This window comes from Ictidomys tridecemlineatus, chromosome 6, assembly GCF_052094955.1.
Source record: "Ictidomys tridecemlineatus isolate mIctTri1 chromosome 6, mIctTri1.hap1, whole genome shotgun sequence".
Classification (NCBI taxonomy): Eukaryota; Metazoa; Chordata; class Mammalia; order Rodentia; family Sciuridae; genus Ictidomys; species Ictidomys tridecemlineatus.
This window is the reverse complement of record NC_135482.1, coordinates 5,419,143-5,443,331: the sequence shown is the minus strand read 5'-3', so window position 1 is coordinate 5,443,331 and position 24,189 is coordinate 5,419,143. Positions and strand designations below refer to the sequence as shown.

The 24,189-nt window shown below is 55.5% G+C and overlaps 1 long non-coding RNA gene across 1 annotated transcript; it reads right to left on the bottom strand.

Moving 5' to 3' along the window:
- Positions 1 to 12,673: 12,673 nt before the first annotated feature.
- Positions 12,674 to 19,264, bottom strand: LOC144378481 (uncharacterized). Its single transcript, XR_013440188.1, has 3 exons — positions 18,958 to 19,264; positions 14,218 to 14,269; positions 12,674 to 13,717 (listed from the first exon to the last, which is right to left on the bottom strand). It is a non-coding gene; the product is annotated as an uncharacterized LOC144378481 (long non-coding RNA).
- Between the last annotated feature and the right edge of the window lie 4,925 nt (positions 19,265 to 24,189).

The following is a 24,189-nucleotide window of genomic DNA, read 5'->3' as shown; positions in this document are numbered from 1 at the left end:
TGGGGGGACACTGGGGTTGGGGAAAGAGGCTGGCAGGCAGAGTTCCAGGGCAGACTGTGGTGCCTGAGTTGGAACTTCCCTACCCCAGGCAGTCCCCCAGGTGCTGGTTAGAGGTACAGGAATCATGTTGCTATGCTTAGTATAAAAAAATACGGGGTGCCGGGTGCAGTGGTGCTTGTCTGTAATCCCTGCAGCTCGGGAGGCTGAGGCAGGAGGATGGTGAGTTCAAAGCCAGCCTCAGCAATGGCAAGGCACTAAGCAGCTCAGTGAGACCCTGTCTCTAAATAAAATACAAAATAGGGCTGGGGATGCGGCTCAGTGATCAAGTGCCCCTGAGTTCAATCCTTGGTGCCCCCTAATAATAATAATAATAATAATAAATAAATAAATAAAAGTAAAATACAGGACATATTGTCAATTAAATAAAGAATAGGGCTTTAGTATAAATATGTCCCAAATATGTCTTGGGGGGGCTGGGGTTGTGGCTCAGCGGTAGAGCACTCGCCTAGCACGTTCGAGGCGCTGGGTTTGATCCTTAGCACCACATAAAAATAAATAAATAAAATAACAAGTTAAAAAATATATATGTCTTGGGACATACCGATGCAGCAAGATTCCACTCAAACTTCAAATGTCTGGGTGGTGGGCTGTGAAGGATCTCCTGGAGGGGCTGTGTTTCCGGTTCCTGCCCCCAATCACCACTCCCCAATGTCATTTCTGCTGCAAGAAAAGCCCGTGAGACCCTAGGGTCCCCAACCCCTTGCGGGGGAAGCAAGGAGAAGCTCACCATCCTGCCCCATGCACACCCCAGCAGGGCCCTGGTGAGGTGGAGATGGGAGGAAGGACGGAAAGGGAGGTGCACCTGGGGAGGGCTCGCTAATGCCAGACCAAGGCGTCAAGGGCAGGACTGTGGCACCTGCTGACTGGGAAGGGAGGGGGCGCTGGGTCAGCGAAGCTGCCTCCAGGGTCACCCAGGCTGTCACCAGGTTCTTTTGAAGCCCCACAGTGTATCCTGGTGCAATGTCTGAGCAAGCAGAGCTGGTCTTGTTGAGATGGGAACGGGCGCCCGCGGGTGAGCTGCTTGGGAATCCTATCAGCGCCTCCCGGCCTGGAGGAGCCAGACCCACGGGGCAGGAGGAATCGGGCCGGGACCCACGGGCCGGGAACAAGCGCTGGGCCGGCCGAGCGGCAGAGCAAGCACCCCATCCCATCCAGGGCATCCCTGGCTCTAAGGCAAGGCCAAGGTCCGAGAAGGGGAAGCCTGGCCAAGGGCGCGCAGCTGGACAGGAATCTACTCATTTCTGCACCCTGGCCGCCGGCTCCTGGAATTCTGCATCTGGGCTTCCACTTGCTGTTAGCCGCCAGACGGTGGATGGCGGGGGCGTGCTCTGGGTCACCCCCATAATGGTCTCCTTCCCAGGCCAAACTCCAAGTCCTGGCTCACACGGTTGACCTTGGGCCAATCACTCCTCTCTCTGGGCCTTTGTTCTCTTGGCCAATGGAGGTGATCATCACCTAGAACCTAGATCAGAGCTCAGAGGGAGCAAAGGTTGCAAAACCCAGGCCGGAGGGCAGGGACCCGCCCTGAAGGAACCTATCCTGCTGGCGCCCCGTTTGAAATGGTCTTGCTCTCGCTTGACTCTGGCTTCTTGTGACCAGTCCCAGCTTGTTGAGCCGGCTCCCAGCTGTGGCCCGCAGGCCCTGGTGGTGAGGGTCCCTGGTTTCTCAGCGTCTCTGGAGGCTCCCGGGATGGTCGCTTATTCTCCTGTGCCTCCTTCCTGAGAAGATTCCACAAGCTCTGGCCTGGGCCAGCCACCTTCTTCTCTGGGCCACGTCTGTTAACTGGGGCAATGGCGTCACATTCATCTCAGAGGGACGAGGGGAGGATGAACTGAGGAGCCAGGTCAAAGCTGGCTCTGTGGACAGGTGGAAATTAGACAAGAGTCACCATCACCTGAGGGTCCGTGTGCCCTGGGAGCTCTGAGATGAACGAGGCACAGTGGCAGAGACACACACCCCAAGTCGAGGAGCAGAGGAGGAGTGGCAGACCCAGGCCCTTCACTGGGGGGCGAGATCCGTAGGAGGCCTCTCAAGGGCCCCCCCGTTTTCCCCAGGACTTGAGCTACCACCAACGGATTTACTCATTCCACGTTTCTTTACTGACCTCCGACTAGGTGTTAGGTGCTAGGGGTACAACTGTGACCAAAACGGAGCCAGGCGTGGTGGCGCACACCTGTGATCCCGGAGGCTCGGGAGGCTGAGGCAGGAGGATCACAGGTTCAAAGCCAGCCTCAGCAAAAGCAAGACGCTAAGCTTTCAGTGAGACCCTGTCTCTAAATAAAATACAAAATAGGGCTGGGGGTGTGGCTCAGTGGTCAAGTGTCCCCGAGTTCAATCCCCATGCCAAAAAAAACCATAAAAAACCAAAACCTGACACACATACACACACACACTGCCCTTGAATGGCTGTAGCTGACATTTTAGTGTGGGAGAACAGAGTGAACAAGAAAAGTGAGAAAGAAACATGTAATGTCAAGTGGAAGGAAAGGCGGAGCAGGGCAAGGGGCGGTGGAGTGGGGACAAGTATTTTATAGGAGCTGGTGTGGGGGGGGTGGGGGGCTTCCTGAGGTGGTGACATGGAAGCAGGGACCTGAAGGAGGTGAGGACAGAAAGTGCAAAGTCCCCGAGGCAGAAGAAGCTTGGCTTCTTGAGCAGCAGCTGCCACGTGGGTTTGCCCTGGTGCTGTGATGCCAGCTTCGCCACGCCCCCACGGCTGAGCCACTCTGCCAGTGTCTTCCTCTGAAGGGCCCTTCCAAATGAGGGGTGATCCCTTGAGACTGTATACGTGTTGATTTAATCCCCACAGCAACTTATGGCAGCTTAAAATCCTGTCTGGGAATCTTTGACATGTTAGCCAAGGGGAGGACACACACCCGTGATCCCAGTTCCGGGAGGCTGAGGCAGGAGGATCACAAGTCCAAGGACAGCGTGGGAAACTCAGCAAGTCCCTGTCTCAAAAAATGTAAAATAAAAAGTACAGGGTGGAGCTCGGTGGTGGAGTGTTCCGGAGGGTCAACCCCCAGGACTGAAGGGGGGACTTTGTCATCCTATCTATCAAAAGAACTGGGGGCCTGCTAGGGCTGGCATGTAGATCGGTTGGTAGAGGGCTGGCCTCACAGGCACACGGCCCTGGGTTCAATCCTCAGCAACACACACACACACACACACACACACACACACAAAGAATCGGGGTCTGCCCTCCCCTCTTCTTGAATCTGAGCGCTGTGCTTGGCTAAGGGAGTGTGTCACAAGTGTCTGTGCCTTTTTCTGGCTGGGAGGAATTGGTGGCTTGCTCTTTGTGACTCTTGGGACATCCACTCTTGAAATCCAGCCACGATGCCGTGAAGAAGCCCACGCATCCTGGAGAGAACCCCATGAGGACAGGGGGACAGGGACTCAACCCTGCGCTCCTGGCTCCCAGCCAATGCCAGCCCCAACCCACTAGCCACGTGAGCAGATCCTGGCGCCCCACGGAGCTACCTGCCTGGCACCCTGGAGCAGAGAGAGCGCCCGCCCTTCCCACCCCCATTAATCCCCGTCCAAATTTCAGACACATGGGTAAAGAGTTGTTTTGTGCCACTATGTTTTAGAGTGTCTTTTGGCTCCTTTTGGCACGGGGAATTGATTAACCACTGAGCCACATCCCAGCACTTTTCTATTTGATTTAGAGACAGGGTCTCGCTGAGTTACTTAGTGCCTCACTAAGTTGCTGAGGCTGGCTTTGAATTTGTGATCCTCCTGCCTCAGCCTCCTGAGCCGCTGGGATTACAGGTGGGAGCCACCATGCCTGGGTAGAGGGTCTTTTTTTTTTAAACACAATAATAGTTAAAAGGAACGAACCTTGGGTCTCAGGTCTCCCCATTCCACAGATGAGAATGGAGGCACAGAGCATCAAAGTCCACCGGAGTCTCACGGTTGGGGGGAGAGCTGGGATTTCACAGTTGTTTGTTTGTCTTGTTGTTTCCTGTTCTGGGATCAAACCCAGGGCCTTGCTGAGCTGGGCAGGCACAGCACTCTACCCACTGGCGACATCAGGCCCTGAAGCTGGCTTCTTAGTTTTAGTAAAGCCCAATTTGTTATTCTTTTATGCTCTGTGTGTTTGGTGCACCATTGTGAAACATGGCATTTTTCTCATGGGACTTTTTGCAGAGCCTTTTTGCAGGTTCCGACTCCTCTGGCCTCCGCCTCCTGGTTGCGGGGACCACAGGCGGGCGCCACTAAACGGGGCTGGGAACAAGGTTTGGAAGCTCCTTGGCCACCCGGCCAACCTGCCCAGGCCCCTCTGTGAGCCTGCTGAGTGACCCGGACCTGCCTAACCAGTGTCCACGGCCGGCCAGCTTCCACAGACAGAAACCGACGATGTCACCGCTCAGGTGGCGCGAAGCCCTGGACCAAGGCGCTTCCCCCTGGAGTCTCCGAGGGAAGGTTTCTGCGTCCTCTCCTCTTCCTCACTCCCTCGTCATCCAGTGCTGCCCGTCCCTGGAGTCAGGGCCTACTCTGAGCGCACGACGATCCCGCCCTGACATCTTGATGTCTGCCAAGACCTGGTTTCCAGGAAGGCTCACCTGCCGAGGTCCTGCCATACTGGGCAGGGGCCGTGGTCCAGAAGGCACAGGACCCAGAGTGCCCTGGCTGAAGAGTGGAGACTGTGGGTTTCCTGGGTGTGAGGTGTGGCAAGAGCTCTCGGCTGACAGTGGGGTCACAGCTGGGGAAACAGAGGCAGCGAGCTGTTCATCACTTGCCAGGTCACACCCTACTGAGTGCTGGAGGACGCCAGGAGCCAGCCAGGACACGAGCCCGTGGAGTGTTACTACCTGGGACGGAAGCCTAAGGAACCAGAGGCAGGAGGCGTTTCTGAGGGTCCCTGGCTAGCCCCTGGGGGGGAAGGAGGGGCCTTGGGAGGGGGATGACCCGAGCCAGGGTCCTGCGGCTGTGGGGCCCTCCCCACCTCTCTGGCCCTCTGCCGGGGAACCTTCTCCCCTGCCAGCCTGGGCTTCTTTGCACCTGGACAAACCCTTGGGCCCAGCTGGGTTGGTTTCAGGTGGAGAGATCCTCAGGAAGGGCCTGGATTGGTCTGTTTTGTCACATGCCCAACCTCAGCCCTGCATGCTGCAAGGGGTTGGCTCTCTAATTGGTCCAGATTGGGGGGGGGGCTGTCCAATCCCTCCAGGGGGGAGGGCGGGCTCAAGTGAGGAGCTGGTAACTCCCCCGGGACCCCACGGGGGCAGCAGTGGTCCCCAGAAGAAGGAGCCCGCACAGGCCGGCTGGGTGGACAGAGCTGGCCACCACCCCAGGGCTTTGAGCAGGAGGCTCCGCCCGGAAGCACTGTGGCCTGGGGCAGTGGGGGGAGTGTGGCTGGACCTCAGGACGCTGTGCTCTTGTGCTCACCAAGGAAGAGGAGGGAGAGGGAGGGTCCCAGAGGTCACCTGGCTCTGCTCTCTTTCTCTCCACTCCCGGGCATCTCCCCCTCCCTTCCTGGCGCTTGCTGCCCCAGGAAAAGCGCGATGGCAGAAGGCTGAGGCCCGCCCACGTGAGTGGGCAGAGATTCCCCTCTGGGCAGAGCTCCTGGGACCCATGGAGGAGGGGGCCACGCACCTGACCTCAGAGGCAGGCCCAGGGCAGGTGCCGGAGGGGAGAGGCCCAGGGAGCCCAGGGCCAGCACTGCCCCTGGCCTGTAGGATGGCTTCCCCAGGCCACGCCGGGCAGGGGCTTGGCAGGTGGCCAGGCTGGGTGTCAGGCTCCTCTTTCCACCTCGGTGCTCTCCTGCCCTGCTCCCTGGTGGCCCTGGTAAATGGCGGCCGGGGCTCCCGGGTAAATGGGGGCTACCAGGCCCCAGAGGGGTGAGGATCATCAGGCGTTGCCCCTCTGGATTGTGAAGATGGACGTCCCTGAAGACCTGACCCAGGACCAGCCCACCTGGCGCCTCACCCCGAAATCCTGACTCAAGAGCTGGAGTCGTGCTTCCCGCCAGCCTGGCAGAGTGGGGCTTAGCGACTGAAGTACCCGGCAGAAAACAGAAACCACTCCTTACACAACTATGTGCATGGAGCGGGATTCATGTCCAGCACGCTCACGTGACCTCCTGTTACTCCCACGTTCACCCGGAGGTTGGAAACCCTGTTCCTGTCTCACAGATGAGAAAGGTGAGACAGACTCAGAGGGGGCGAGGAACCTGCCCTGAATCACACAGCCTCAGTCCTGGAGCCAGCTGGCACCCCGTCTCTAACTCCTCTCTCTCCTGCTTGGCCCTCTCCTCTCTGCTCTTCCCTACTTTCACTCATTCCACAATTTTTTCAAGCACCATTTATAGCCCTCACACCCTGCTAGATCCTAGGGCGTATGAGGGGCGGGGGAACTGGCCAGATGGATCAGGATAGATCTGCCACGGAAGAGCAGAAAGTGCCCTGCTTCCTAGCGGCGTTGCCCCCAGCAATTGATCTAGTGCTTGGCCTCTCTGTGGCTCGGTCTCCTCACCTGTAAAACGGGATGATAATGGTGCACACCCAGTGGAGAGTTCTTGATGGGACCCAGCCAGCCGTACTCCTGGAAGGAAGTGGCCTGCGTGGCCACCTTGAGGCCGAGCCTGCACTCTCACGGGAGACTCATCTCTTCTCTCCCATTCACTTACTTATCCAGCAGAATGGATTCATGGTGTACAGCCTTGTAATCCAACACCGCACCTATTTGTGGCTCAGATTGTTCCATCTTTGGCTACTGGAGGTTCCTTCACGTGTTTTTTGCCTTTTAATTGTGTGTGTCTCTGTGTGTGTGTGTGTGAGTGTGTGTGAGTGTGTGTGTGTGTGAGTGTGTGTGTGTCTCTGTGTGTGTGTGTCTGTGTGTGTCTGTGTGTGTGTGAGTGTGTGTGTGAGTGTGTGTGTGAGTGTGTGAGTGTGTGTGAGTGTGTGTCTGTGTGTGTGTGTCTGTGTGTGTGTGTGAGTGTGTGTGTGTCTGTGTGTGTATGTGAGTGTGTGTGTGTCTGTGTGTGTGTATGTGAGTGTGTGTGTGTGATTAGAGCTACCTTAGTTTCTGGACCCACGAGACATTCCAAGCTCATTCTGGGTCTTTCTTGCCAAACTCCCAGAATCAGCCATTCTCCCATCAATCTCGGCTCCTTTAATAGCAGAATTGGAGAATGATGTTAGGAGCCGAGACTCCGTGGGTATAGACTGTTCTACGTGTTCATGGGCTCATGGATATTTGGCTGTTTCCACTTTGGGGCTACGAATGCATGGATTCCGCTTGATGTGACTGCAGCCGTCTTGAGTGGCAACCACCGTGAATGATGCCCAGAGTCACCCCAGTCGGGTTTCCTGCACAGATTCCCAGCAAACGATGAAGGGACCAAACCGTCACAGGATACGCCTGGTTCTCCGACACTGTTTAAGGTGAAGCAGTTCTGTTCCAGTCAGGATGAAGTCACCATTGTCCTAACTCTACTTTACGTCCCTCTTTCTGACCCAGATTGCAGGATCCAACTGGTTTTGCTGCCTCCCGGGACCACCCTTCCGTAAGTCCCCAGTAAGTAGCACTCTGCTATCCTGGATCTGTCGGCTTCTCTTTCTTTCACCTTGGGGCTGGGTTGTTGCTGAGCAGCTGCTATGGACAGTGCTTCTGTGAACAAGGGTGTTGACATGTGTCATCATTTCTCTTGGACACATACCTAGCATACCTAGGAATGCTCAAATGCTCTGTGGCCACCTTTCCCAGGAACCACCAAACTGTTTTCCAAACTGGCCGGGTGAAAAAGCTGGGCACGGTGGCTTGGAGGCTGAGACAGGAGGATTCCAACTTCAAAGCCAGCCTCAGCAACTTAGGGAGACCCTGTCTCAAAATGAAAAAATAAAGAAAGAATGACCGGGGATGAAGCTCAGTGTCAAAGTGGCTCTGGGTTCAATTCCCAATACTGATAAAAAAGAAAGAAAGAAAAGAAGAAAGAAAGAAAGAAAAAGAAAGAAAGAAAAAAGAAAGAAAGAAAGAAAGAGCCGGGTGTAGTGGCGCATGCCTATAATCCCAGCAGCTCAGAAGGCTCATATCGTTCCAAGCCAGCCTCAGCAAAAGGGAGGCACTAAGCAACTTAGCGAGGCCCTGTCTCTAAATAAAATACAAAACAGGGCTGGGGACGTGGCTCAGTGATCGAGTGCCCCTGCGTCCAATGCCTGGTACCTCCCACAAAAAAAGAAGCAGCCACGCCACTCCACAGTCCCTCAGCAGCAGACAGATTCTGACCCCACACGGCCTCCTATTGCTGCCTATCACTTGAACCCAGGGCCTCCTACGTGCTGGGCAGGGGATCTACCACTGACCAACTCCTCCGTCCCCTTTAAAATTTTTATTTAAAAAAATCCCTGCCGTCTTTAATTGGATTAGGATCACGGCTCTTGGTGTCCCTTCAGTTTTGTCCCCGAGGCCCCTCTCCCTTCACCCCAGTCCCAACTCTGAGCTGCAGGGGAAGAGCAGGGCCCCCGCCTCAGGGCAGCTCATCGGTTCCCAAAGGCTTTCAGGCCCAGGTGTGGCACGAAGATTTGGCCGTAAGGACGGAGGGCCCTGGATCTGGGAGGGTGGACATCCTGGAGGAAGGAGGGAGGGGACCAGGGGGTGCACTGTCCACCCAGTCTGCTGGGAACTGGCCTGGCGGGGACAGCTGCTCTGCCCGGGAACAAGAGGGGATTTCCAGGGTTCCTGCAGGGGACAGAGGCAGGCTCTGCTCTGCTGCTTGGTACCACCCTCTGTGCCCACAGGGAGCTGGGCTCCTGCTTGTCCCTTTCCAGGCCACCCCTCCCACCTATGCTTGCTGATATCCAGGGTGTGTTTGTCCCCAAACCGGTTTGCACCTGTCCGGTCTCTCCATTGTGCCCCTGACTATAATGAACAGTTACATAAGCTGCTGAAACTCGAGAACCAATAGGAAAAGTGCGGTGGTTTCTGTGAAAATAAACTTGAATCCCATGGAAAAGCTCAGCATAGGCCAGAGGCTTCAAAGGTGGCTGCAGAGTTGATGTCGTGAGTGAGCTGACCCTGAACCCACGCCCCAGAGGGCTCAGTGCCCGGAGGTCTTCTAGCTCCGCTTTGGAGAGTCAAGCCCAGAAGGCGACGGCACTGTCCCGTGGGGTGGGGTAGGCAAGAGGTGTCGTGCAGCCTTAGGTCGCTGCCAGGCTCCAAGGAGAGGTCTGAGGTCCCCACCAATAGAATCATGAGAATCTGTCACCTTCGTGAGTTAAAGCCAACGGTTCAAGGCATCACGGACCACTCAGCGCCGCGGCTCTCATTCAACCTAACGCCTTCTGAACTGGCACCTGCTGGTCCCCCCCACCCCCGCAGTGAGACCAAAGAACTCTGCTTCATGACAGCCTCCAGCGTGGGGGACAGAGGGAGTAGACCCAGGGTCAGAAGGAGGAGGGACACTGAGGGAGGCTCCAGACTCCAGGCCGATGGCTTTCTGCCCCCCTGGACCCAGGCACCAGCCCTGCGCGTGAGGCAGGGCTGGGGTAACAGCCCCCCTCCCCAGATGTTGCAAGTGAGGCTCTCTGAGGCCCCGATGGGCAGCGGAGATCTGCAAATGACACCCGAGTCTCTGGGGGCTCGGCTCCTTTGCCACGGAGGGGGCTGTGCAGGCCTGTGTTAAGAAATGCCACCAGTGGAAAATTCCCGTCATTTGCCAGAAATAAAACATAACCATAGGTAAGCCCCACGAGGCCAATAATGCAATTAAATCCCAGGCTGACACTGTCCCACTGTCACTAGGCGGCTGGACTCAGCCTACACCTCTTCTCCCCTGGACATAAGGGTACACAGCCCATGTCACAGAGGCGGTCACCCTCTAGGGCTCCCCATGAGGTGCTGGGGCACCCAACGGAGGTTTCCTCCCTGCCTAACCACAAGAGTGGAGAGAGACTCTGTCCCTCCATGGAAGTCTGCACTAGTTACTGCCAGGTCCACATAGCACCAAATGGACACCCGGGGGACATGGCCACTCCAGCGACTAGGAAGGGCTTGCTTGGTGAACCTGCATCCAAGCAGATACAGCAGGCCTGCCAGCTCCCCTGGGCAGGGGACCCCCAGGCGTGCCCATCTGCCGATCCTGGGGACTTGCGCTCCGTGCCCCTGCTCAGTTTCCTGAGTCTGGTTAGTAGAAAGGCAAGTCCCAGGGTCCAGCCATGCTGGGGAGGCTGGGAGGAGAGACCCAACCATAGGCCCCAGCGCCAGGTCCTGCCCCTCCTCTGTCCTCTCCGGACGCCCCCCTCCCAGGGGACCCTGCGCTATTCCCTCCACGCGCTGCATGGAGGCCTCCTGGGGCCCACCCTGGACGGTCAATCAAGGAGAGCCGAAGAGCCCAGGGAATCAGGCCCAGATGAGGTGACTTCAGAGAGGGGTGAGAGGAGGCTGGGGCACCAGGGAGGAGGGGTGGACTGTCCGCCCCGTGAGGCCATGATCAGGTTCAGAGCAGAGAGAACACAAGTGGAGTTCTGGAAGGCTTGAAGGGAATATGGCTGGGAGGTGGCTGGCAGGGGGCCAGCATGGCTGGTGCAGGCTGCTCAGCCCCGTTCTGGCCTGCGAGGCGTGAGCCTCCATCTCCCAGGCCTTGCCCTCCTTCCACCCTCCTCCACTCAGGGCTGGCAGCTGGGTGGGGGTGAGGGGAGCCAAAGAGGGCGTCTGCCCAGGTTCCTGCATGGATGTGGAGGAGGAGTGAGCCTGGGGGATGGCGTGAGTTTGTCTCCGGGCAGCAGGAGGGGTCCTGGGCCCTGCAGGAAGACGTCCAGTCTGCCTGGGTGGGAGTTCTTAGCTCCTGCCGCAGCTTCAGAGCCAGCTCCAGCCCTGATCCCTCTGCAGCCCAAGGCCAACAGCGCCCCCAGGTGGATGATTTGAGAATGACCGAGCATCTCAAGGGGCAGCCTCCATCAACCTGTCTGAATCCTCCTCCATCTCCCACCTGATCTGGGGCCCCAGAAAGCTCACTGGACTTGTTGGTTTTGTTATGTGAAAACTGGGATTCTATCCTTCAGATATCTGGGCTTCCTCCCCACACCATTTATTTTCACCGGTATGGCCAATAGGTGACAGGAGGACATAGCCACACGGTGACCTCAGAGGTCTCAGAAATCCAGAAGATTCAAATTCTAATCATAGTCAAGGGCAGGGGACCCTAGCTCCTAATGACATCACTATCCCCATCCCTTGCCAGGCCACCTGCAGGGCCGACTTCACTTGGCTGCTCCAGGCCCCGCTCTGATCCCTGCACTTGAAACACTTTCAAACAGGTCACAGGCGGTTTGTTTGTTTGCTTGTTTTCTTTTTCTTTTTTTCATTTGTTTTGGGGTTGGGGAGTGACATATTTGCAGGGCGAAGGAATCCCAGAACTCTGAGGGCTATGCACTTAGAGTTAGGGTCCTGCCACCTCAACATGGCCAGGGTGGTGTATTGATGGAACTGCTCTGAGCCACTGTAACTTCAGAAAGAGCCCCTGGCCCATCATTTCCTACCTGCAGAGGGCACAGGATTCTCTCTGGAGCTATGTCCCTCATATACCACGACTGGAGAAGAGCCCTGGCGCCCAGAGCCCAGGGACTGGGAGGCACTGACCCTGCACAAAGAGGCTCTCCTGGAGCAGACCGGGGTGGTGGCTCCGTGGTAGAGCACCTGCCTGGCACGTGTGAGGCACTGGGCTCGATTCTCAGCACCACATATAAATAAATAAATAAATAAGTTTCCTTAACGCTAAAAAATATTTTTTTTAAAAAAAGAGGCTCTTGAGCAACCCTTTACCTCCCACAAGCCGTCACCCGCCCCCACCTGCTCCTACACATCTTAGTGCCACCCCTAAAATTTACTACTCAAGTCCAGGTATCCATCTGCCCTCTCATTCCTTCATGATTTGATTAGTTTTTGTCCAAAAATGTAAAAAGTATCATGTTTTCATCATTTCTCTGGGTTTCACTCTCATGTGAAGATCTCCATGTGCATGTAGAATTGATAAAACTTCAATGCTACCAGCCTCACGCCTGTGATCCCAGTGGCTGAGGAGGCTGAGGCCGGAGCATCACAAGTTCAAAGCCAGCCTCAGCATCTTAGCAAGGCCCCAAGCAATTTAGCGAGATCCTGTCTCTAAATAAAACATAAAAAGAGAGCTGGATGTGGCTCCATGCTTCTGGGTTACATCCCCAGTACCACACACACACACACACACACTCACTCACACACACACACTCACACACTCACACTTGGATGCTTTTGTGAATTGGCGCCAACATCCGTCCGCTAGGTTCCTAGATCCAGCTGGAGACCCCACAGAAGGACCAAGGGGCGGCCAGGGGATCTCTCCCAGCCTTCTGCATCCCGTTGTCCCTCCCTGTCCCTCTGGAACCATTCAGTCCCAAGGCATGAGGTAGGGCTGGGAGGCAAGCAGATGTCCCCCTGAGTGTGTGGGGGTCCAGGGCTCTGGTGACAAGAGAAGTGCAGAAGGCAGCTGCTGGAGCAGTTGGGTGAGTATCGCGGGCTTTGGGGGCCACGGGGTTTCTGCTGAGGCTCCTTGAATGAACTGGACGGTGCCCCAGAGGAATTTCAATTGCAGGCCACAGGTGGGTCCGTGGCGCCAAGGACAAGTTCTCCACACGATTCGTCCAAAGATCTAAAAGGCCTTTATGAGCGACTTGTAAGTGCGGGTAGCTTCTCCTGTTGCAAAACAGACCCGGCGCTGAGCAGGGAGGGGGCTCTGTGGGAGGACGGGCTGAAGCTAGCAGGGAGAAGGAATCAAAGGGTGGACTGGCCATTTCCAAGTTCCTTTCCTCGTAGAGTGAAAACAGAAGGGACTTCCGGCCACCAGCTCAGGTGATCTGGGCCCTTCTGTTCGGTTGCTGTGAATCTTCTGGTTTCTGGAAAACCGACTCCTTCAAGGCTCAGTTTATTAGGAGGCCCTTGGCCTGCGAGACCCCACTCTGGACTGGTCTGGTCTGTTGAGTCGCCAGGAGGAACTCAGTCCTGATAGAAATTGCCCACAGGCCAGGGAGTCAAGGTTAACTGCTGATGGCGCCTGTGAGATCAACACTCTGGGGGGTTTGGGGTGACCATCAGGCTGCCGCTGAACCCCGGCAGCCCCCGGTGGGCTGAGATCTCCGCATTGTGGAGCAGAGCAAGACTCCCAGCTGTCCTGGTGCACACCTGTTGGGCCCAGCCTGTGATCAATGATCCAGAAGCTCACTGAACTCTGTCCGTTGGGTTTTATGGAGGTGCTGTGCAACCTGCCGGATATGGGTGTGTCGAAGGCAGAGCTGGGCCGACCTGACCCATCCGGCTGCTCCAATGCGGGGGGCATGTGACCTCCTGGCCTGCCCAGTGCCCCCCACTGGCTCTGGGCTTGTCTCCTGTGGCTTTAAGCTGCTCCTAGGTCTTTGGGCAAGGGCTGAAGAGGGCTTGAAGGGGACCAAGGGTTTGGGGATGTCCCAGGAGCTACTAGGGGACAGGAAGAACATAGGCTCAGCCAGGTGCAGCGGTGCATGCCTGTGACTCCAGAGCTCGGAGACCAAGCCGGAGATCACAGGTTTAAGGCCAGTCTCAGCAGAGGAAGGCCCTGTTCAAAACAAAATTTAAAAATAGGCTGCGCAGGTCGCTCAGTGGTAGAGCCCTTGTCTAGTACCCGAGAGGCCCTGAGTCTGATCCTCAGGACCTAAAGAAAGGAGGAAGAAGAAAAGAAAAAGGGCATGAAGTCAAAGGTGCCGAACTTTGCCACCTGTCTACTGTGTGACTTTGGGCAAGTCATTTGACCTCTTTGGTCCTTGTTTTCTAAATTGGAAAAATTAATAATTTGACCAAATGTGTTGATTATGGAAGAAACAGCAAGTGATTATCTTGATGGATGCTAAGGAAGAATTTAATAAAACTTAACAACCTGTAATCCCAGCAGCTCTAGAGGCTGAGGCAGGAGGATCAGGAGTTCAAAGCCAGCCTCAGCAAAAGCAAGGCACTAAGCAACACAGGGTGACCCTGTCTCTAAATAAAATACAAAACAGGGCTGGGGATGTGGCTCAGTGGTAGAGTGCCCCTGAGTTCAAACCCTGGTTCCCAAACAAAACAAAACTTAACAACCATTCTTAATTTTGAAGAAGACTCCATTAAACTAAGAATCAATTTGGGATTGGGGATGTATCTTAACTATAGAGTGCTTACCTAGCATGCAGAAGATCCTGGGACCATCCCCAGCACTGGGGAAAAAAGGTAGCTAAAATAGAAATACATTTTATGTTTTAATGTGATGATAAAAACATAAACATGAGCCAGGCCTGGTGGCACACACCCATAATCCCAGTGACTCAGGAAGAGTCACAAGATTGAGCCCAGCCTTGGCAACTTAGTGAGAGCCTATCTCAAAACCAAAATAAAAAGAACTAGGGGGCTGGGGCTGGGGCTCAGTGGCAGGCGCTTGCTTAGCATGTGTGAAGCACTGGGTTTTTCTCAGCACCATGTATAAATAATTAAAGTCCACTGATAACTTAAGAAAAAAAAAGGACTGGGGAGGTAGCACCCCTGGGTTCAATCCCCAGGACCTCAATATAGATACAGAATCAGAAAAAGATACAGATGGAGAGATACACATGTGTCACCAGAACCCAGCATCATACATGTGTCTCCAGAACCCAGTGTCACACACCACGGGGAAACCTAGAGGTATTCGCACCAACTGCAGGACCAAGGCAGGACTCTCCTGCCACGGCTGCTGCTGATCGCTAGGCTGGGGACAGCCCGTGCCATTAGGCAAGACAGCTGAATATGGGGGACAAATGTTGGACATGCATCTGCAAAATTCTACCTTTGGATTATTACCTGTAAAAGCAAAGAGAGATCATTAGAAAAACTTAGGAGGCTAGAAAAATGATATTTGAAAATCAACGGCCGATATGAAGGCACAGATACACAGCAACTGATTAGACTAAGTCTGTGAAGAAGAGGTCTCCTTCATAGTAGCATTATTTTAAAAAATGTAAAATGTCAGGAAGTTAGTAAGGATCACATAAATTCTTTTTTCTTTTTCTGCTCTACTGGGTTGGACCCAGGGCCTTGTCGTGCTAAGCAAGTGCTCTGCCACTGAGCTACGCCCCGGCCCAGATTGTGTGAATTCTAGGTGAAGAATAGGGGTGTCAAGGAAGACTTGGATTTTAAAAATCAAAGCTTTCATTTTTATAGCAGAAACCCTATGTCATAAAAACACCCATTTTTTTCTGAATCAGAAAAATCAGGTATGATTTAATAAAACCCCAATGATATATTTAAAAACGAATGAAGCGATTCATCTAGAAGTTTGAGAATTCCTGTAGAGGGCGAGCAATGAGCCAGGCTAACTCCACCAGCTGTTGAAACAGGTAGCGCGGGACCCGCCACCGCCATCCGAGGCACCTCATACGCTCCAAGTTCTGTTTGGACTTTATATAAGAACCAAGTCACTTGATCTTTACAGCAACACTTGAAGTAGTGGACACCAGTGTTCAAGGGGCTCTCGATATCCTTCTCCCTGGTCCAAATTCAAAGCCCTAAGAGGGGGTTGGAGATATAGCTCAGGTGGTAGAGTGCCTGCCTCGTATGCCCTAGGCCCCGGGTTCAATTCCCAGCACCACCATAAAAAAAAGAAAGAAAAAGCTGGCACTATCAAAAGCTGCTGAAGATATGGGGCAATGGAAGCTCTTACCTGTTGCTGGTGGGGACACAAACAGGACATCTGTGTGGCCAACAGTTTGGCCGCTTCCAACAAAGTGAAGCCTGGTTGTACCACACGCCCCAGCAATCCCACCCTCGGGTGCGGACCCCACTGACTTGAAAACTTAGGTCCACACAAAACTCCACAAAACCCCACATGTTGATGTTTTCAGCAGTTTTATTAACATAATTGCCCCAAACTGAAAGCCACCAACTTGTCCTTCAATAGGTGGATGAATAACGAAATGCCCATTTATATGATGGGATATTATTCAACACTAAAAAGGAATGTGCTATCAAGCTGGGCCCACCCGTAATCCTAGCTACCCCAGAGGCTGAGGCGGGAGGATGGAAAGTTCAAGGCCAGCCTGGGCAACTTAGCCAGACCCTGTCTCAAAAAATAAAAACTTTAAAAATGGCTGGTGATGTAGCTCAGTGGTAGAGAAATTGCCTAGCATGCATGAGACCCTGGGTGCAATCCCCAATACTGCAATTGTAACAACGAAAAAAGTATTATTAACAAACAAACAAATTCCAAGAGACGGGCTGACTTCCCCATCCTGCCACGAGTAGCCCTGCATGGGAAGGAAGGAGCTAGAATACACCTCTCTGTTGCATTGACTCTTAATTACTTTTTGTAGTTGTAGATGGACAGCGTGCCTTTATTTTATTCGTTTTCTTTTATGTGGTGCTCATGATTGAAGCCAGTGCCTCACATGTGCTAGGCAGTGCTCTGCCACTGAGCTGCCGCCCCAGCCTGTCCTATTGACTGTTTAAATTAAAGGCGCTTGAAAAACAGCTTAAAATAACAATGACAAATAGCTCACATCTTCATGCTGCTTCTTAGAAGCAGAAGCTGAAATTCCCATGGGGTTTTTGTCAGGTTTTTCACTGCTGTGACTCAAAGACCCGAACAAGGACAATTTTAGAGGAGAAAAAGTTGATTTGGGGGCTATTTCAAGAGTTCTCAATCCATCGACAGCAGGCTCCCTTCCTCGGGGCTTGAGGTGAGGCTGAAGAGAAGCAGCTCACATGATGATCAGGGAGCAGAGAGGGAGACTCCACTCACCAGACACAGTATCCCAAAGCCACGTCCCCAATGCCCACCCGCTACCCACCTCCAGTCCCCTGCGCAGTTGATCCCATCACAGAACCTACCCACTGATTGGATTAGGCACCTGTGGCCCGATCTTGGTGAACCTTGCATTGCTTCACACATGAGCTTTTAGGGGACACCTCACATCTATCTATAACACCACGTGAGCAGACCTTGCTGTCCCCAAAGACAAGAAACCAAGACTGGAAGAAGTCTGCAAGGGACTCGTTAAAGCAGCTCTCATTGTCCAAGTGCCCGCGTCCTTCTGTGGCTCCTCCCCAGCCCACTGTTCCGTCCACCCCGCACACAGCTGACTCCCACTGCCCCGCAGGAGGGCCCCTGTGCCCTGTAAAACTTGCATTAGTTAAATGTGGACCTTTCTCCTTCTCACAAACCGTCAGCTTCACTCTCTGCCCTGAGGGGACCCTGAGAGGATGGAGGCAGAGCTCTGCTGGCCCTGCAAATGTCGCCAGCTCCCCAGGTCGGAGTGATGGGTAGGGGACAGGCCCGGGGTCCAGTTTCTCTCTCCAGCTCACCAGTGGGGTGAGACGCTCTCCTCCCACTGGGGCTCCAGGTCTGAGTGTTGAGGACAATCCCTTCGAGTGGGAGTGAGGCGGGAGGAGGCTCAGGCTGAAGTCCTGGTGGGAGGTTCCCTGATGCCCTGTGAGTAGAGGACCGTCCAGGGCAGAATAGGCCTCACAGAACAGTGGACACAGAGACAGATGGGAGCGGCATTTCAACTCAGGGAGGGGGAAGATTAATGACTCAAAAACAAGGTTGGGGACAGCTTCCCCCAGACTGTCACTTCACCTAAAAGCCCACCATCAGAACCAACTCGCTTTGGTCAGCGAGTGGTCGCGGCCGCCCACTGTCACCCCCATTCACCCAGCTGGGCTAGTCCACCCCATCTTCTGCCCCCCAGGCCCTGGCCTTCCAGGGGTGATGTGTGATTGGCCTGGTTTGGAAGGCGGGCACCCCCTGGGGATCCCAGGAAGCTGGAATACTACTTATAAAGACCCGGTTCTGCTGAACTGAGTTGCCAAGGGGATGGAAGGCCGAGGGCCTGGGGGACATGGCACCCTGCGGTGTACCCAGGGGTCTGATGATGAATCAGGGGAGGCAAGATGAGGAGCAACGCTGGCCCCCACCCAGAGAGGGCAGAGTGTCTGCGGCTATGTGCCGCTGTGTGCGTGTGCATGTGCGTGTGCCTGGGGTGCATGCCTGTCCCTGTCTGCAGTGTGCAACGGGGCAGGCGGGTGCCCGTGTGTGCTCCCCGCAGTGCATAAATGCTCACGGATGGCGGCGGGTGGGGCTGGGATGCAAAGCCACGGTCCGCCGGGTGTGGACACCCTCCGCTCTCTCCCTTTGTCCCTGGTACTTGAGGTGGCAACGCACAGTCTTCATAGACCCCCAGTTGGGTGGGGGAGAGGGTGGAAGGGGGCCTTGGGGTCCTGGGCGGCCGCCCCACCCGATGAAGGCTCTGCCCTCCAGGGGGCGCCCCCGAGTCAGAAAAGGGCCCCGGGTTCTGCGGTGGCTCCGTCCTAAACCTCCTCGGCCACCGGCGGGCGACCCGCAGCCTCGGCCCCGGCCCCAGCCCTGAGCCCCGCGTTGCGCACCCCCGGCCCCTTCCTGGCGCCCAGCACGGGCCCGCCGTGGCCCCCGCGGGAGGGTGTGTCTGGGGGGCTGCAGGGGACGTTGGCGCCGCGTCCCCAGATGACCCCTCTGCAGCGGGTTCCCGGCCCCGGGGAGAGCGGGCATCGGTCCGGGAGGCTGTGGGCCCGCGCGGGCGGGGACACATTGCCTTTCCCGGTTCATTTCCTCCCGCTGGTGGCCGGAGCGCGGCGCAGGGCCCAGCTGGCGTCTGCAGGGCAGGGGATGCCCAGGGCCTAGAGGGCCCTTCCTTGAGCGACCAGGAGGACAACAGGCCCCACCTGCTGGGGTGGATGAGGTCATGGGGGTCAGCGCCGAGAATGGGACCTGGCACAAAGAAGGTGGCCCACCCCGGACATTTGGCCCACCCTGGACATTTCTAAATCCTTTCACGAGACACCAGACCTTGCCCCCCCACCCCTTTCCACTTGACCCTGAGAGCGCTCCGGGCTCCCCTGGAGGCAACCTCCTACCTTATGAGAAAGTTCTGGCCCTTGGCTCCTCCAGCAGGGAGGAGCTGCTTGTCTCAGGCCCAGTGCCAGGCCCCTCCTGGCCCGCAGAGAGTCAGCCTGCCCAGAGTTGACCAGCGAGCAGGGATGGGCTGGGCCAACTCTTCCCAGGGGACTTCCTGCAGGGCGTGGGCCAGCCAGGAACCTGAGCAGGTGAGACCCGGGCAGATCCTGCCAGAGAAGCCCAGCTACCGGAATCCTGGGTGGTCTCATGCCCACTGTCCTGCACAGCAGGGACCAGGACCTCCTCCCTGGTGAGAGCCACCTGTACCCTCAGAAATACCACCTCACTGAGCACAGAATTCTAAAGAGGGAGCTGTGCTGAAGGTGGAGTTGGGGCCTGGGCGTTTGCTTTGACACTGGTGACCATGACCTTGAGCTGGTTACTTAACTCCCTGAACCCCAGTTTTCTTGTCTGTAAAATGGAAACAATTGTAGCTATTGTGTCCCCAGCAACCTTTTTAATGACTCCATTTCACTCCTGGGGAGTGGGGTTCATCTTACACTTTTCTGTCCACCTTACAATTTGACGATTAAGTTCATTCATCAACTCATCAAAGAATAGTAATAAAGAATGTGAGAGCTTGATATTTGCCTGGCACCCTGTATACGCCTTGCTCATCCATTCCCCTGCCCATTCCCCTGCCCATTCCCCTGCCCACGCTGGGAGGTAGAAGTCTGTATTACTCCTATTTCACAGAAGAGAAAATTGAGGCCAGAGACTCAAGGACTCATGGTCACAGAGCTGAACGTGATCCAGACCTGGGTGGTGCCTCTCCGGCCAGAGACGGGTGCATGGTAGCCCCTGACTAAGGCAAGCAAGGCCTAGCCAATTGGATAAAAGCACAGATGATCTCTGGGTCAGATCTGCTGGCTGAGTCAGGGTGCAAAGGCAGGAGCTGGAGCAGCAGCTTTGGACCATGAGATGAAGGCTGTGTCAAGGGACAGAGAAGGGTTGCAGGACCCTGAAGGGTTTGGATGATGGACTAGATGCAGATGTTTTCTCTCCTTTATTTCACATGTGAGCTGTTTCCCTCCACCTCATTTCTGTTCTTCTGAAACCAACCTGGGCCTGCACTGAAGACCCAAATGGAAATAAGGCGTGGCTGTGGACGAATTCTTCTTTCCGTCTCTCCGGGAAGTTGGGAGGGTTGAGGACGATCTTGCAATGGCCAGACATCCAGGTTGCGAAATACTGCTGTTTTTTTTTTTTTTGGTTCCCTTGCCAAAATATAATCATTTAGGGGATTTTTATTGACTGTTTTCCCCAGTCAGCTTGGTTAGGATGTAGCTTTTCCTGGTGAAGAAATATTGAGGTTCATTTGACTTCTCTGAGGTCTGATGAGAAGTGGGGGACTTTCCTGGGATAGGAGATGGGATAGGGAGGCTCAGGGGTCACGTGACAGAAGAGAAGGCAGGGTCAGGGCTGGAGGCCAGGCCCTGGACAAGGTCCAGCAAAGGCAGACATGGAGGAGGGTGACAGGCCAGCCCTGGCCCAGCACAGAGGCCTGAGCACAGGGAGGCTTGGCGGGGTTCAGGGGCACACTCCCAGGCTCAGCCTCTCTTGGGCGGGCGATCCTCTTAGGCCTCTCTAGAGGAGGCGCATGCCTGCGATCCCAGCAACTCTGGAGGCTGAGGCGGGAGGATCCCTAGTTCGAGGGACTTGGGGATTCAAGTAACTTAGTGAGCAAGCACCTAAGCAACTTGGCGAGACTCTGTCTCAAAATAAAAAATAAGCCAGGTGTGGTGGCACATGCCTCTAATCCCAGTGGCTCTGGAGGCTGAGGCAGGAGGACTGCAAGTTCAAAGCCAGCCTCAGCAGCTTAGTGAGGCCCTAAGCAACTCGGCAAGACCCTGTCTCTAAGTAAAATATAAAGTAGGTCTGGGGATGTGGCTCAGTGGTTAAGCACCCCTGGGTTCAGTCCCTGGAAAAACAGTAAAATCAAGTCGGGGAGCGCCTTCCTCAGAGGGGAGTGGAGCACCTGTCAAGTGTCCCCCTCGTGCCTGGCTGAGAGCGAGCTCAGAGCTGTCAGTGCTGCGGCCATCACTGTCCTGGTCATACGTGAGGCCAGCGTGTTCTGTGGCTTGAATGTCCCCTGACACTTGCGTGTGGGAACATGGTCTGGCATGCCGTCTAAGGGGGGACTTTGGGGAGATGGCTAAAAGCCAACACCCTCATGAGTGGGATTGGTGTCCTTCCGAGAGAGGCCGAGGGAGCCCATTTGTGCCTTCTGCCCGTGGGGACCCTGGCAGAAGGTGCCATCTGGGAAGCAGAGGCTGAGCCCAGCAGGTACCAGGTCTGCCAGTGCCGTGACCTTGGGAGCCGTCCCCAGCCCTGGGAGGACGCTGTTACCCTAAGTGACTCAGCCGGTACAGAGCCCAAGGACCCACATCGTCCTTGTTTTCCACACCGCCCCGCCCTGTGCTCATGGGTTTCTCTTGACCAGGAAAGGTCTGGCCGTGAGAAAGTTCCAGACTGCTATTAAAACCCGGATGACGAAGGCAACAGGGCAGGCCCTTCCAACTCTCTCTGGGCTTTCTGTCTCTGAGTACAGTCGGCACCGACAGGCATCTGTGACACGGCTTAGTCACGACAGCCACAACTTCCCGGGACCTCGCCTCGTACGTCCCCAGCGTGACTCTAGTGATTCTTAAATTGTGGCAAAATACGCACAACTTGAAGTACCCCCCCTCCAGCTTCTGCAGGGCTGAGGCGGTGCCCAGGGCCCGGGCACCAGGCCGGCTTCAGCCCTGAGCTGCACCCCAGGCTCCCCCACTATTTAGAAGTTCAGTAAGGTCCTCCCCGCTGTGGGGCACGCTGGCTTTCATCTTGACCATGATCTTGCAGGGCTTGGAGATGCGAGGCCGTGTCTCCCTAAGCCTCCCTGGGGCCAATCTCCGTGCCCCCACTTTCCATTTCAGCCTGGCTGGAGGTTGCACCCCAGGCTCTTGACCAGGCTGTAGCTAGAGCTGGTCCCCACCCTCGCCCTCAGGCCCCCAGAGAACAACTGTGTGGCCATCACCAGCCGGTGTGGGTCCTCAAGCGTAGAGTGGCCTTTAGAACGCATTGTCTCTGAGATGCCCCTCCACCCGGGAACAGCTGGCCACTCAGCTGTGACCTCAGTCGGGGGCAACATGACAAGGTGGGGCTCTGGCTTACGGGGTACAGAGAGCGCACTGCGGCAGAGAGCGGCGGATCCCCTAACAGACCCACGCCAGGACGCGTGACCGCCCCCTGCAGACAGCTGTTTCCTGTTCCCAGACCTCCGCGTTCTGCTGGCCTAGCGGTGTCCGTCCCCGTGTTTCTACCAGGGACCAAACCTGGGTTCCACTTAGCTGGGAACCGGGACTGCCACCGGCCACGTGACTCCCTATCCATGGCACCAAGAAAAGGAAAGAAAACAACACGTAAATACATATCCACACACGTGTGTATGTTTTCAATAACAACATGACTGAGACATGGTTCACCTGCCCTAAAATTTGCCCTGTGGTTAAGTCCCTCCGGGTTCATCACTGGTACAGAAAAAAAAAATCTTTCCACATGTTTATTGCTCATATCTTTGGAGAAAGGCTTTTCAAAACCATTTCCCATTTTTAAATTGGGTCATATTGATTGATTGATTGAGTGATTGATGGTGGTAGGGGTTGAACCCAGGGGCACTTAACCACTGAGCTCCACATCCCCAGCCTTTTTTATGTTTTATTTTGAGACAGGGTCTCACGAAGTTGCCCAGGCTGGCCTTGAATTTGTGATCCTCCTTCCTCAGCCTCCGGAGTACCTGGGATCACAGGTGTGTGCCACCCTCCCAATTCCATTTGTGCTTTTGATGTCATTGCCTAATCCAAAATCATGAAGAGTAATTCCTGTTTTCTTCTTAGAGTTTTATAGCTGTAGCTCTTATGTTTAAATCCTTGATCCATTTGGAGTTAATTTTTGGACGAGGTGTGACGAGGGGACCCAACCGCCTTCTTTTGTGAGTGGCCACAGCTTCCACGCCTCTGGTGGAGAAGCCCCTTTTCCCCATCGGACTGTCGTGTCGCTTTGTCAAAACTCATCTGACGGTGACTGGAGGGCTTATTTCTGGGCTGAGCTCTGTTCCATGGGTGGCCGTCCTTAAGCCCGCACAGCGCTGTCTCAATGACCCTCGTCAGTTCTGAGGCCAGCGAGGGTGAGGCCCTTGTTCGCGGCGTCCCTCTCTTTCGATGCCTTGCGTTTCCATCCAGCTTTTTGGGTCGACTTGCTGATGTGTCCAGATCAATTCTCCGACAAGCACTGATGGCGGTGGTTGACTTTAAAACAGGGTCTTTGGGTTGCGGAGTCACATGGGGAGGTGACAATCTTGGAGGGTGATTAGCCCTCTCAGAGATGGGTACAGTGATCACTGGGACTTTGTGTCCCTTTTCGGGGACAAGGGTGACTGCGCTAAGGAAGTGTCCATCTTGTGAATCGAAGCCTGGGAGGGCAGCCGCTGCTGGTGGGAGCCCTCGTGTGTGCCGCGGGCCTCACAGAGCAGCTGCTGGAGAAGCGGAGGGGTGGACTGTGCTCGGGACCTGGCACTGTCCCTCAGCTCCAAGGCCACCCTGCTGCGGGTGCTGCAAACCACCTTGCTCCTTTGCCCACGGGAAGCCTGTCCTGCTCTGCTGATGGCACATTCTAGAAGGAGACTGGGGCTGGAGGAGGAGGGAGGACCCTTCATCTGCTCAGGGTCCTGCCAGAACCATGGCCCTGGCCACGGGTCTCCAGTGGGCAGTGGACTTAGTCCCAGCTTCAAATCCCTCTCCTCCTGGCAGGTACCAGCTGCAGCGTGTCCCTTCAGAGACTGGCCCTGGCTGGCCGGCCCCCCCTCCACCGAGGCCCCCCCCCCACGAGGCCCCCCCAGGCTCCCGAGGCAGCAGCGTCCAGGTCGGCAGCGTCTGCTCCTCGGGCGTGAGCAGCAAGCCCAGCGGCCAGATCAATCCTCGCCCCTCCCCTTCCCTGCCCAGCCCCAGGGGATGTGGGAGGGCTGTCCATGGGGCCCACACCCTCCACCCCTGGGAGCCGCTGTGCGGGTGGGGGCAGATGGAGGTTGCATCAGCCCCCCCCCCCCAGGCGAGGGGAGGAGTTTCCCTGGGGTCCACTGAGGCTTCTCCTGGAGCCAGCTTCTGGGATCCGGAAGCCTCCACTGCTCGAGGGCCGGCAGAGTCTGGGTGGAG